This window comes from Gymnoscopelus braueri, assembly GCF_963280865.1.
Source record: "Gymnoscopelus braueri genome assembly, chromosome: 5".
In the NCBI taxonomy this organism is placed as follows: domain Eukaryota; kingdom Metazoa; phylum Chordata; class Actinopteri; order Myctophiformes; family Myctophidae; genus Gymnoscopelus; species Gymnoscopelus braueri.
Window position 1 is genome coordinate 2,442,538 of NC_137606.1, and position 12,553 is coordinate 2,455,090.

The window sequence follows — 12,553 nt, forward strand, 5'->3', positions numbered from 1 at the left end:
GACAGTGAGAGAGTGAGAGAGAGGCAGACAGACAGACAGGCAGACAGAGAGAGAGTGAGAGAGAGGCAGACAGACAGACAGTGACAGAGTGAGAGAGAGAGGCAGACAGACAGACAGACAGGCAGACAGTGACAGAGTGAGAGAGAGGCAGACAGACAGACAGGCAGACAGTGACAGAGTGAGAGAGAGGCAGACAGACAGACAGGCAGGCAGACAGTGACAGAGTGAGAGAGTGACAGAGTCTCCCTCTGTCCCTCTCCCCCTCTCTTGTGTGCAATGCAATTGAGATGAAGTCTGCATGAGGTGGGATTTGAACCGGCGACCCTGTGGTTTCAAGGCAGATGATTAAGCCATTGGACCAACAGACCTGAACTGGTGAAAAAGGAGCTCACACATTTGACACAGTTTCACGCAAATTGCTCAGAAATCCTGGGTTTAAATGTTTTTCAAACTGCTCAAAATTGCAGACAATCTAAGGGCGGAGCTTACTGGTCAAAGTGATAGATATGTTCCTCATGAGTCAAGGCACATGTGTAAGCAAGTTTCACGGCTGTCGGCCAAACGAGGCATGACTTTTGCCTGTTTAAAGTTTGCATTTTCAAAAAATTGCTATAGCGCCCCCCTTTGACCAAATGGAGTAAGATTGGTTTCAGTGATACTTGGAATGACCCTCTACAATATTGCAAAGTTTCAAACAAATGTGAGTCTGCATGTATGTGTTAGGGGCAGACGAATAATTTTCATAAAACTGCAATATTCATTGGCTCATAAAAGCTTAACGTTTTCACTTATGGAAAATCCGCTTGCTCACGTCTGTCGGTATAGGTCCAAAGTTCATGTGTAAAACGTTTTGTGCAGATTGCTCAAAAATCCCAGGAGGAGATTTTAACTGCTTTTCATATAATTGGAAATGGTGGGAGATCTAAAGGTCAGAGGTCAAAAGTCAGAGTTTGAAAGTTGTTAGGCATGAGGAGACGCATGTGTGTATCGAAGTGTCATGGATGTGGGTCAAACAGGGCATGAGTTGTACCTGTTCAAAATCAATTGAGTAAAATAGCGCCACCCTTTGGCCGATAGTTGTGAGTTTCGTTTCTTCGCAGTTTGGCATAGCCCTCAACCATATTGCCGAGTTTCGTAAAAAGTGACCACGCGGTTAGGCCAGAACTGCCAAAAACGGCGGAAGAATAGGGAAAGTGTAGAGACGTAATAAGGCTTCGAGCCTAATAGGACTCGAAACCTTAATAATAAACCACTTAATTATATTCGATAATGGTGAAAGAGAAAAAAAAACAAGACATGACACACAATTGTCATATTGCAAACAGAACAAAGAATGTTCTCTATTGTCTTGAGGTGATAATGACCACTGGCCATTAGTTTCGAAGTAATTCACACATTAACTACTTAACAATAGAGTTCCTCAAATGATTCTCCTCAAATGGCCATGCAGTGGGTTATCTCGTTTCATCTGTGGTCATATTCAGAAGTTGAATGGCGTGGCTCCCACCGCGGGGGCCTTGGGAGACAGAGGTCTCACGACTGTCCACATGTATATGTTCTGGTCTATGTTCTGATAGTGCTCGTTACTATAGGGTGTCCTGTCCATATAAGGAGTCTCCATGTCTCTCCAGCTCTTTATAAAACAGAAAATGCATTTTCGTTTCAGTTTCAGTTTCATTTCCTATTTTATCCAATCAGGATAGAGAACTCAATCAGGATATAGATTAAACAAGTGAAATTGGAAGTGATGACACTAAGAAATGAGCAGGCAAATTTAGAACTGGAACACTATAAAAATAAAGCTTAAAAATTGATACTTTCTCCTGATTGGCTGAGATTTTGACACCTACCAGAAAATGTATTTTCTGTTTATTTAAGAGCTGGAGAGACGGGGAGACTCCTGTTACTGAACAAACACTCTATAGCAATGATTACTATCAGAATATAGTGCTTAAACCTTTAAAATAAATTATTTTTGTTTTAACCCAAAAATATCACTTACCCTACCTTTAAGTAATCAAGAGTACATGCTTTAAAAAAATACTTAAGTAAAAGTACATTTCTTATTTTTATTTTTGAATTGCTGTATTTTTTCATATGGCTTTTTTTTTTATCACAAGTCAAATTAATGCAGGTTTGGTTCAAAACGAGTAAACTAAATTAATATCTTTATAGCCTATAGTGGTGCAGCACAAAATAACCACAAAATATTAAATTTAAATATACTGTCTAAAATACAAAAAAAATATGTATATACAGTATAATATATATGAGTCCTAATAAAATAAAAACGTTTCCCCATTCAGACTGTATGCCATACTGTCTGAATGGGGAAACGTGAATGAAAGGCATACAATTTAGGCATACTATAGCAACATTGTATGCCTTTCATTGTTTTCAAGGCGAAAAACAAACCATGTCACTCTGCCTTTCATGAATATTCAAGGCAAAAAGGTACCATATGTCACTGCTATGCGCTAACTGCTAGTGCCAAACTCCGCTGGAATTGATAGTTTTAAACTCTCAAAAGGGATCTAAAGTGTTATGTTTGCATCGACAACAAGTGTTGTCCCTATCTACTTCAATAGATTTTTTAAAACAAATTACACACACACACGCACACACACACACACACACACACGCACGGCACACGCACACACGCGCACACACACACACGCGCGCGCGCACACACACACACACACACACACACACACACACACACACACACACACACACACACACACACACACACACACACACACACACACACACACACACACACAGTAGGCTACTCAAGTAAATTTACACATTTATCAGTTACTGTCCACCTCTGATAATAAGCCATAATAACAATAATAAATGCAAACGAAATAAAAAAACGAACTAAAATAAATAACTTTCTACCACTTACTTTTCAGATATGAATTATGACATTATATAAAATACATTAGCCACTAATGGTCCTATTTTATACATAGGCTATTTCAAAGCCCTATTTTATATGTAGGCTATTTGAAAATAGCCGATACAAGCTCACAACTATTTTCAATTTTTTTTGTACTTTTACTTTTGGTACTTAAAGTACATTTTGATCCCAATACTTTTGTACTTTCACTCAAGTGAATTTTGAATACCAGACTTTTACTAGTAACAGAGTACTTCTACCATACTGATACTTTTACTCAAGTAAAACATGTTAGTACTTTTTCCACCACTGAAGCATATGCTAAAATACAGTGGTGGAAAGTAACTAAATACATTTACTGTACAATTTTCAGCTTGTTGTACTTTACTTGAGTATTTCCAATTTCCAATAATACTACTCCACTACAACTACTTGAAAGCTTTCTTACTAGTTACTTTTCAGATAGAAATTATGATATTATGAAACATGTATCTAATTTTCATTTTATACATAGGCTATTTGAAAATAGCTGTGAGCTTGTAAATCTGCTATTTGCAGAAATTGTAGTAGGCCTGTGCTTTTGACACTTTAAAGGACTACTTTGTTTTTTCACAACAAGGGTTATTTTATTAGTTTGTAATGATAATAATTAAAAGATGAGTGTTTTTAAAAAAAATCATGTATTGTTTATAGTGCTTATATCGTTATAGTGATTTGAGTGATTTTTAACTGGGGGGCGGGGGCATTCGGTCCATTGGTAAATAGACATTAACGCAGCCACCTGCTGGCCTCATGGTGGCGCTTTAACAGGCAGATTCATGTTTTGGCCTATATAGTTCAAAGGTTATAGGCCAAAACGTGAATCTGCCTGTTACAGGGCCACCATGAGGCTGATTTGAAAAAATGTAGGGTGGCATTTCTTCCTTGGCCTAGTGGGGATGTGCGTACAAAGTTCAAAATCGAAGGCTGCGTTCATGACTATTTATCAATGGACCGAATGCCCCCGCCCCCCAGTTAAAAATCACTAAAATCACTGTAACGATAGAAAGCAATACATGTTTTTTTTAACACTCATCTTTTAATTACTATCATTACAAACTAATAAAATAACCCTTGTTGTAACAAAAAAAAACAAAGTTGTCCTTTAAGTACATTTTCGTGCCAAACCTGGCCCCGAACAACTCCACAATCAACAAACCCTTACACACTACAACACAAACAACAACACTTCAATTACGCAGGCTGTGGAAAAGGCATCGCAACATACTTTCCACCAGACTTTGCCTTGTTAAAACACACTACACATGACACTTTCCAAATTACCTCCATTTCATCTAATGACTTAATTGTCACAAACATCTATAGATCAACACAAACTCACGCACATTTCTTACATACCTTAACCGACTTCATCCAAGACCACACCAAAGCCCACAGTCTCATGGGACTGCTCTGCTATTTCAATAAAAAAACATCTAGCCACAACTCATCTATATGAACTCTTCTTTATTTTCACTTGCTAGCACTTTTGCTTCCACACATTTCGCTTGTTTCCATTTCCTATTCACTCAACTCACTACAATCATTTGCTCACATTTGCATACATTCCCAACTATGTTATAACAAATGATAGCAACCACAACAATCACATACATAGCACAAATCACACACACATCACACAGACCAACAATCCACCTTCTGCCATAACATAGCCTGCCCTGACAAACCTGCATCCCAAAAACATCCAGCCACTGCCAACGCTCCGTCTACCATGACATCTAGTGTGTCATTCTTTCTTGTTTTTGTGTATTGCCAAATCACAAGTTGTCTCATCAAAATGTAATCACTTTAACCATATTGGTGATTTGAAATTAGCAGATCTGCAAGCTCACAGCGTGAGTGGCTCGTTTTTAACAAAATGCCTCAAATCATGAACGCAGCATCCCATTGCCGTGAAACTCTGCACGCACATTCCCACTAGTGACCAAGGAATAAATGCAACCCTATTTTTTTTAAATCAGCCTCATGGTGGCGCTATAACAGGCTGATTGGCGTTTTTACCAATAACTGGACCATTCGGCGTGAATCTTTGCATGCACACTCCCTAGAGCAGTGTTTATCAACCTTTTTTGTGCCAAGGCACACCTGGCATAGCCAAAAGATCCCAGGGCACACCTAGATATACGGTATATATATATATATATATAATTATATATATATATATACGGTATATATATATACACACACACTAGGGGTGTGCCGATACACTAATTTCACGATACGATACGATATTGGGCACACAACTTCGATACGATTTCGATACGATACGATACGCATTTTTTTATTATGAAAATATATGAGGGAGAAAAAAACAAATATTTCTGTTTTTGCATTATTCAGACATGCAAACTTGTACCTTTTCAGCTTCCACTAGCCGTTTTGAATCCAAATAGGGCAATAGTGACACCTGACCCGAAAAAAAACAGCATGTTGTCACCCTTTTCACCTCGGGGCTGTTTGCAAGCCTGATTATTATTATTGTAAAAAAAAAAAAAAATCAAACCTTCTTCAAACGGCGCGGCACACCTCAGCAGTAGCCCCGGCCCAAAATTGGGAGTTTGCCAGGGTTGATAGACACTGCCCTAGAGGCCAAGGAAAAACCTCTGCCCTGCATCTTTTGTATTGGCCTTTTATAGCGCCACCAAGAGGGCGATTTTAGCAACAAAAAAAAAAAATATATATATATATATATATTACTCCTACATGTTTTGTCCAAACATCACGCGAATCGATTCACTTTATCTCTATAGTCATGTGATCAACACGGATCTGTCCGATTTCTCATATTCCATCCTGATTGGCTAAGATTGGCTTCTACAGTTTGCAGGAGTGGAACAAAATGCCTCAAATCATGAACGCAGCGCCCGGTTGCCGTGAAACTTTGCACGCCCATTCCCACTAGGCCGAGGAAGAAATGCCACCTTTTCACATTGATATTATAGCGCCACCAGCAGGCTGATATTTTTTATATTACTCCTACAGACTTTGTCCAAACATCACGCAAATCGGTACACATTATCTAGTCATGAGATCAAGATGGACCCTTCAAATGTTTCATATTCCATCCTAATTGGCTATGATTGGCTTCTAAAGTTTGCGTGTCTGTGCAATAACTTCATCAACATTAATCTCTCAACTTCTACTGATTCCACTTACCTCTATAATGACTTAATTCCGAACATTGCTGGCCCACAATAACTTACCTGACCTGGCGGAGACCTGTGCTCAGAGGAGCACTTTTTCTACTTTTACATGTAGACCAGCATGTCCCCCCTGAGCAAACACTTGGTGACAGTAGTAAGGAACATTTCCCTTTAACTGGAAGAAACCTTGAGCTAGGGATGGGGCGATAAACATTATTAGCGTTTATCGCGATAAAAAAATGCTCACAATAATCATATCAAAGAGATTATTATTGTGAAATTGTTTGTCATTCACTGGACCTGAGTTGGCTCTGTACTTGGTCTGCTTTTTTCCACTGACCAAGTGGGGGGGGGGGATAATGTTGACAATCATTGTCAATGATTGCTGACATAATTTGTAAATGTAATAAAATGACAGTGTTTAAATAACTCAAAACGAAGCACAGCGCGTAAATTAAGGCATATTTTCAACACTTGGAGGTATTGTCATAATTCTGAGTTTGTGTCAGTCAAAACATTGCTGTCCGTCCATTGTAAACTTTGTGTGGACAACAACTCCCTTTCAACATCGAATCTTTCTCTCTCTCTCTCTTAGACCTGTGTAGGCTAGGTCTGTTTGTGGCGGTGATGCGTCACATACTATGGGTTTTGGAACCAAGCTCACGCTACAGCGATCAGCTGTTTCATACGTGCTATTCAATGAGATATCCGTCTGGGCACATAGAGAGTCTGTCTCCGGCTTCAGACAGCAGGCATACATTTTACTTTGAAAAGTTAATCTGTGTAACTTAAGTAAATATCGTTTACTCTGTCGCTACCGGTGATATTATTATTATTTTTTTTTTCAAAGTAAAAGCGACTGAACTGTGGGTATTTAACAACGTGGATTTCTTGCCACTGCAGGTTTCTGGGGATATTTTCCTCCCAGACACACAATCCGAGTTATGTATTAGATTTTGTTGATTTTGTTTTCTGCCTCTGAGCCAAATGAAGCGTAGTATAGGCCTACCTGTGAGATGTGAGTGGAATTTGACATTTTATTCCTCGTCATCAGCAACAGAAAATCCTCAGTGTTCATATAGGCTATACATTTTGCATAGCTTCATAGACTTGTTTGACAGCACTATCATCAGTGTTGTCAATTCATGTTTTTTGTTAGTATTGTATTGTATTTTCAGACATCTAACCACTGTACTTGGTCTGCTCTTTTTTACCTCTACGCCAAACCTCTTTGCCGAAAATAGCTGATCTACAAGTTCACACCGCCTCGCAGCACAAGGCGTTGTGAGCTTGCAGATCTGCTATTTTTGGCTAAAGCTCTCCTCAGAATAGGGATGCCTGGGGTTCAAGTGGATAATGTAAAGAATCCTATCACACAAAGATTTGACGGACCCCTTGTAGTAATTCTGAGGACACTCTAGGGGTCCCGGACCCCCTGTTGAAGACCCCTGCTCTATAGCAATTATTAGATTATATCAGAATATCAGAATTATTTTAACAAAACATATCACTTACTGCACGTGTGTGTGTGTGTGTGTGTGTGTGTGTGTGTGTGTGTGTGTGTGTGTGTGTGTGTGTGTGTGTGTGTGTGTGTGTGTGTGTGTGTGTGTGTGTGTGTGTGTGTGTGTGTGTGTGTGTGTGTGTGTGTGTGTGTGTGTGGGGTAAGATAGTGTGATTAACATATCCTCCTGAATGAATAGGAAGAACTGAGGACAATGAACATGATTGGTCTTGCCCAGTTAATCAATTCTCCATCGAATTGTTCTGATTAGTTGTGAGAAGGTTTTTAGGGGACAGGGACACTGAGTCTAAGTGGGCAGAAACTCACCAAACTATTCATTGTCCTACAATAAGTTGAGGAACAGAGGAAGCAAAGTGCGAAGTGTGCACAGACAGAGGCTTTGCACACAGTCAAAAAAATCAGTATGTTCACTTAGTAAAAATAAAACAAGGTTTTGCACCCAGCAAACATAACAGAATACATCTCTCTCTCTCTCTCTCTCTCTCTCTCTCTCTCTCTCTCTCTCTCTCTCTTTTTTTTTCCTTTAATGGTCAGTCCTTCATCCTGTTGACCATATATACAGCGCCTCAAACCGGGACCCTTAAATCAATGTGCATGTTCGTTGCATACAGGCAACAAATGATGATTTTCAGTTGAATTCAGACACGCAGTGCATTTGTTCTTGTTTACTGATTGATTAGGTGAGCATGTTTACATGAAAAGAACATTATAAACGTCTACGCAAGCACTGAAAACAACTATTATTATTTTAATTCAGGCGAAAACCAGGACAATGTTGTAGTGAATGTTGAAAAACAGGACATATTAGTGTTTGTTAGATATTTGTTTGGGACTCGCACACGCAACTTGAAATCGGAATAGTTGGTCAAACATTAGCCTTGCCCTTTACAAACATCAGGCTCATCCACCGCCTATTAAGAGGTAATCGCTGCAAGACGTTTACAAAAAGTATGTACATTTAAAAGGGAATTAAAACAGATCTTGAGCTGTGCCACATGCATTGTTTTTTTGTTGAAATTAGTGTTAAATGGTTCTATATTCCCATAATAATCATTAGTATAGAGTGTTTGTTCAACATGTTCAGTTCTGAATAAAATGGCACTTTACTGAAAAGGAAGTAATTTAATGTAATTATTGCTGTTAATAGACAGACACGTTATTAGCACACATTTGATCTGAAAGCGGCTTTTATACAAATCTTGGCCACATCTGGCCCAGTGCTGGTCTGACTGTAAGATTTGAGTTGCCTATCTGTGCCAAATTTGGGTCAGATATTTACTTGCTTTCTGCTAACCTGGGCCAGCTCTGGCCTGAAACTGTTCCGGACCTGTAATGTGACTCCACACCGGATCCGGCCCATTGTGCAAAAAGACAGTGGGCCGGATCAGTTTTACACATTTGGACCGGATTTTGGCATACATCTGACCCGGATCCAGTCCAGTCAAATTTTGCTATCTGGGGAGCTAGAGCTGTGTCACATTGCAACCTTAACAAAAAACATTCATGAAGAATAGCAGGCAGCGTTGCCAAATGCATCGGCTATTTGAAAATAGCCGATCTCAATTTGCGTCGCATCGCGAGCGAGATAAGCATCCAACTTTAGTCCACGAAAACAAGTCCCAAATGAAGTGACTATAGGCCACATGAGCACTTGAAACCCATATGCTTCGGCTGTTTGAAAATAGAAGATCTGCAAGCTCACAATGCGTCGTGATGCGACGCGTTGTGAGATTATAGATCTACTTAATTTCAAGGACCTTGCAGTTTGACATGCATTAACTTGACTAATGCATGTCAAACTGCCAGAGATAGAAATGCCATTAAGAGAGTCTACGAATGGAACCAAATGGACCCGTTAGGATCCATTTGGTTCCATGTGTACACTCTCTGAGTTACAGACCCATAAGCGTCCATTTGGTTCCTGACAATCCATCAAAGCTGGGGACCCCCTGGAACTCCCTCAAGTACCCCTGGGGGTCCCTGCCGGACCCCACTTTGAGAACCAATGGCTTATAAGACGTTTAAAAGCACACCTCTCACTCCCCTGTTGACCAAAACGTGTTCAATGAAAACATTGTAAATCATAACATTTCCATTAAGATATTGGGTAACACTTGAAGATAATTATACACTATTAAGCATTAAGCTTTAGTTTAATCATGAATTCATAATTTGTAGAGCATTATTCATACATTAAGCATTAGTAAACACAGTTACACGTTCCAACAATACACTATTTAAGGTTAAGCATAGTGAATAGTGTACTTAATCCATCATTTGCATTGCATTATTCATACATTAAGCAGCCGTAAACAGTTATAATAAATGTTTAATTCCCGATTAATAACCTCATCTTTAATGTGCTTAATGATTGTATTGAAATGTTCTATATCACGGTTAATCTCATTTGTAAATGCTTTATAAGGCATAGATATTCCTGACTGTAGATGGGCTCACACAAAAAAAAATGTTTTTTTTCTCTCGACCATGAAACCAAATTGACCCGTAATGGTCCATTTGGTTCAATTTGTACCCTCGAGGAGTTACAAAAACAACAAAAACGGCTCTTTTAAAGAGGTGGTGCCATGGTTTTGCACTTTTTCAGTTTTTCATGTGTCTATGAGGTTGATAGAACTTCATAAAGCCCCCCGGTGGTGTTTTTATGGTGTTTTATGTCTTCTCTGACTATTTGGAGTTTCTTCCTGGAGGCTGAAACCTTGAGGGTCAAACGTGCCAATAGAGAAACAGTGCTTTAGTGACATCACAAAGCCATACCCTCCCCCTCATTATCATAACACAACAGGTGTGGGCATGAGGAGGAGGAGGGACTAGGACAGGTGGGTGGTGCTAAGGTGGTGGAGGAGGTGCTAAGGTGAGAACCAGGTATACTTAATGAACTGGAGGCGTGTCCACATAAAAACATAATTTTAACAATTTCTGTACACTTTTTTGTTGTTGAAAAAAATCCTTACATAATAATAATACCTTATGATCAGGTTTTAGGGTTGAAAAATATCATGGCACCCCATCTTTAAGCATATGCTGAGATCGGGGTGCCCGCTGGCCTAGTGGTCATATTTTTAATTAGGACATTGTTATTATTTATTTATTTTCAAAGTAAAAGCGACTGAACTGTGGCTATTCAACAATGTGGATTGCTTGCCACTGCAGGTTTCTGGGGATATTTTCCTCCCAGACACACAATCTGAGTTATATATTAGATTTTGTTGTTTTTGTTTTCTGCCTCTAAGCCAAATGAAGTGTAGTATACCTGTTAGATGTGAGTGGGATTTTACATTTTATTCCTCGTCATCAGAACAGAAAATCCTCAGTGTTTATATAGGCTATCCATTTTTCACTCAAGAAAACCCTGTTTGTGTGACTAATTCAAGCTTACCGGACACACGTTCCCAGTTATAGCCTATATATTATAATGTTTCTGCCTGTAAACCAAATGAAGCGTAGCCAGTATGAGTGAGGCATGAGTGGGGGGTGACACACACACTTAAATACAGGCATAAAAGGCCCCAAAAATATATAATATATATGTTTTTATATATATTATATATATTATATATTATTATATATATATTTTTATATATATTATATATAAAAAAGGGGGTTTCCCTGTCTCTCCAGCTCTTTAATAAATATAAAATACAGCTTTAATTTTTACAGTGTTCCAGTTTCAATTTTGTCTGCTCATTTCTTTGTGTCATCACTTCCAATTGCACCTGCTTATCATGTATGAGTTCTCTCCTGATTGGATGAAATTGGTATCCCAACATGAAAATGCATGTTATGTTTACTAAAGCGCTGGACACAGCGAGAAACCACTGTTATTGAACAAACATTTTATAGCCCAAGGACCCCTTAGCTGAGAGAGAGATGAAGCAGGGACCCCACACTACATATTGTATAACATTGTGTTGCAACTTTTTCATAGATTTCATAGACTTGATTGACAGCACCATCATCAGGGTTGTCAATGAATGTTTTTTCTTAGTATTGTAATGTATTTTCAGACATTTAACCATTTAACTTGACCTTTGGCTCTGTACTTGGTCTGCTTCTTTTTTTTTTTACCTCTACACCAAACCTCTTTGCCGAACATAGCCGATCTACAAGCTCACCACGCCTCGCAGCATGAGGCGTTGTGAGCTTGCAGATCTGCTATTTTTGGCTAAAGCTCAGCCTAGGGTTCAAGTGGATAATGTAAAGAATCCTATCACACAAAGATTTGAAGGCCCCCTTGTAGTAACCCTGAGGACCCTCTAGCGTCTAGCAGACCCCCTGTTGAAGACCCCTGCTCTATAGCAATTATTAGATTATATCAGAATATCAGAATTATTTTAACAAAACATATCACTTACTGCACCAGTGTGTGTGTGTGTGTGTGTGTGTGTGTGTGTGTGTGTGTGTGTGTGTGTGTGTGTGTGTGTGTGTGTGTGTGTGTGTGTGTGTGTGTGTGTGTGTGTGTGTGTGTGTGTGTAAGATAAGATTGTGTGATTAACATATCCTCCTGAATGAATAGGAAGAACTGAGGACAATGAACATGATTGCTCTTGCCCAGTTAATCAATTCTCCATTGAATTGTTCTGATTAATTGCGAGAAGGTTTTTAGGGGACAGGGACACTGTCTAAGTGGGCCGAAACTCACAAACTATTCATTGTCCTACAGTAAGTTGAGGAACAGAGGAAGCAAAGTGTGCACAGACGGAGGCTTTGCAAACAGTCAAAACAAATCAGTATGTTCACTTAGTAAAAATAAAACAAGGTTTTGCACCCAGCAAACATAACATACATACATGTATCTCTCTCGAAATTCGGGATAGCCGCCTATGAATAGGTAATCACTGTAAGGCGTTTGCATTGCCAAAGCAGATGTATAGTGAAACAATAAAAAAGTAAGAAAAGTATGTA

The 12,553-nt window shown here is 39.1% G+C and overlaps 1 long non-coding RNA gene across 1 annotated transcript in view; it reads right to left on the bottom strand.

Moving 5' to 3' along the window:
• The window catches only part of LOC308084844, a 266,724-nt gene that overhangs the window by 85,152 nt on the left and 169,019 nt on the right, over positions 1 to 12,553 (bottom strand). The window lies entirely within an intron of this gene.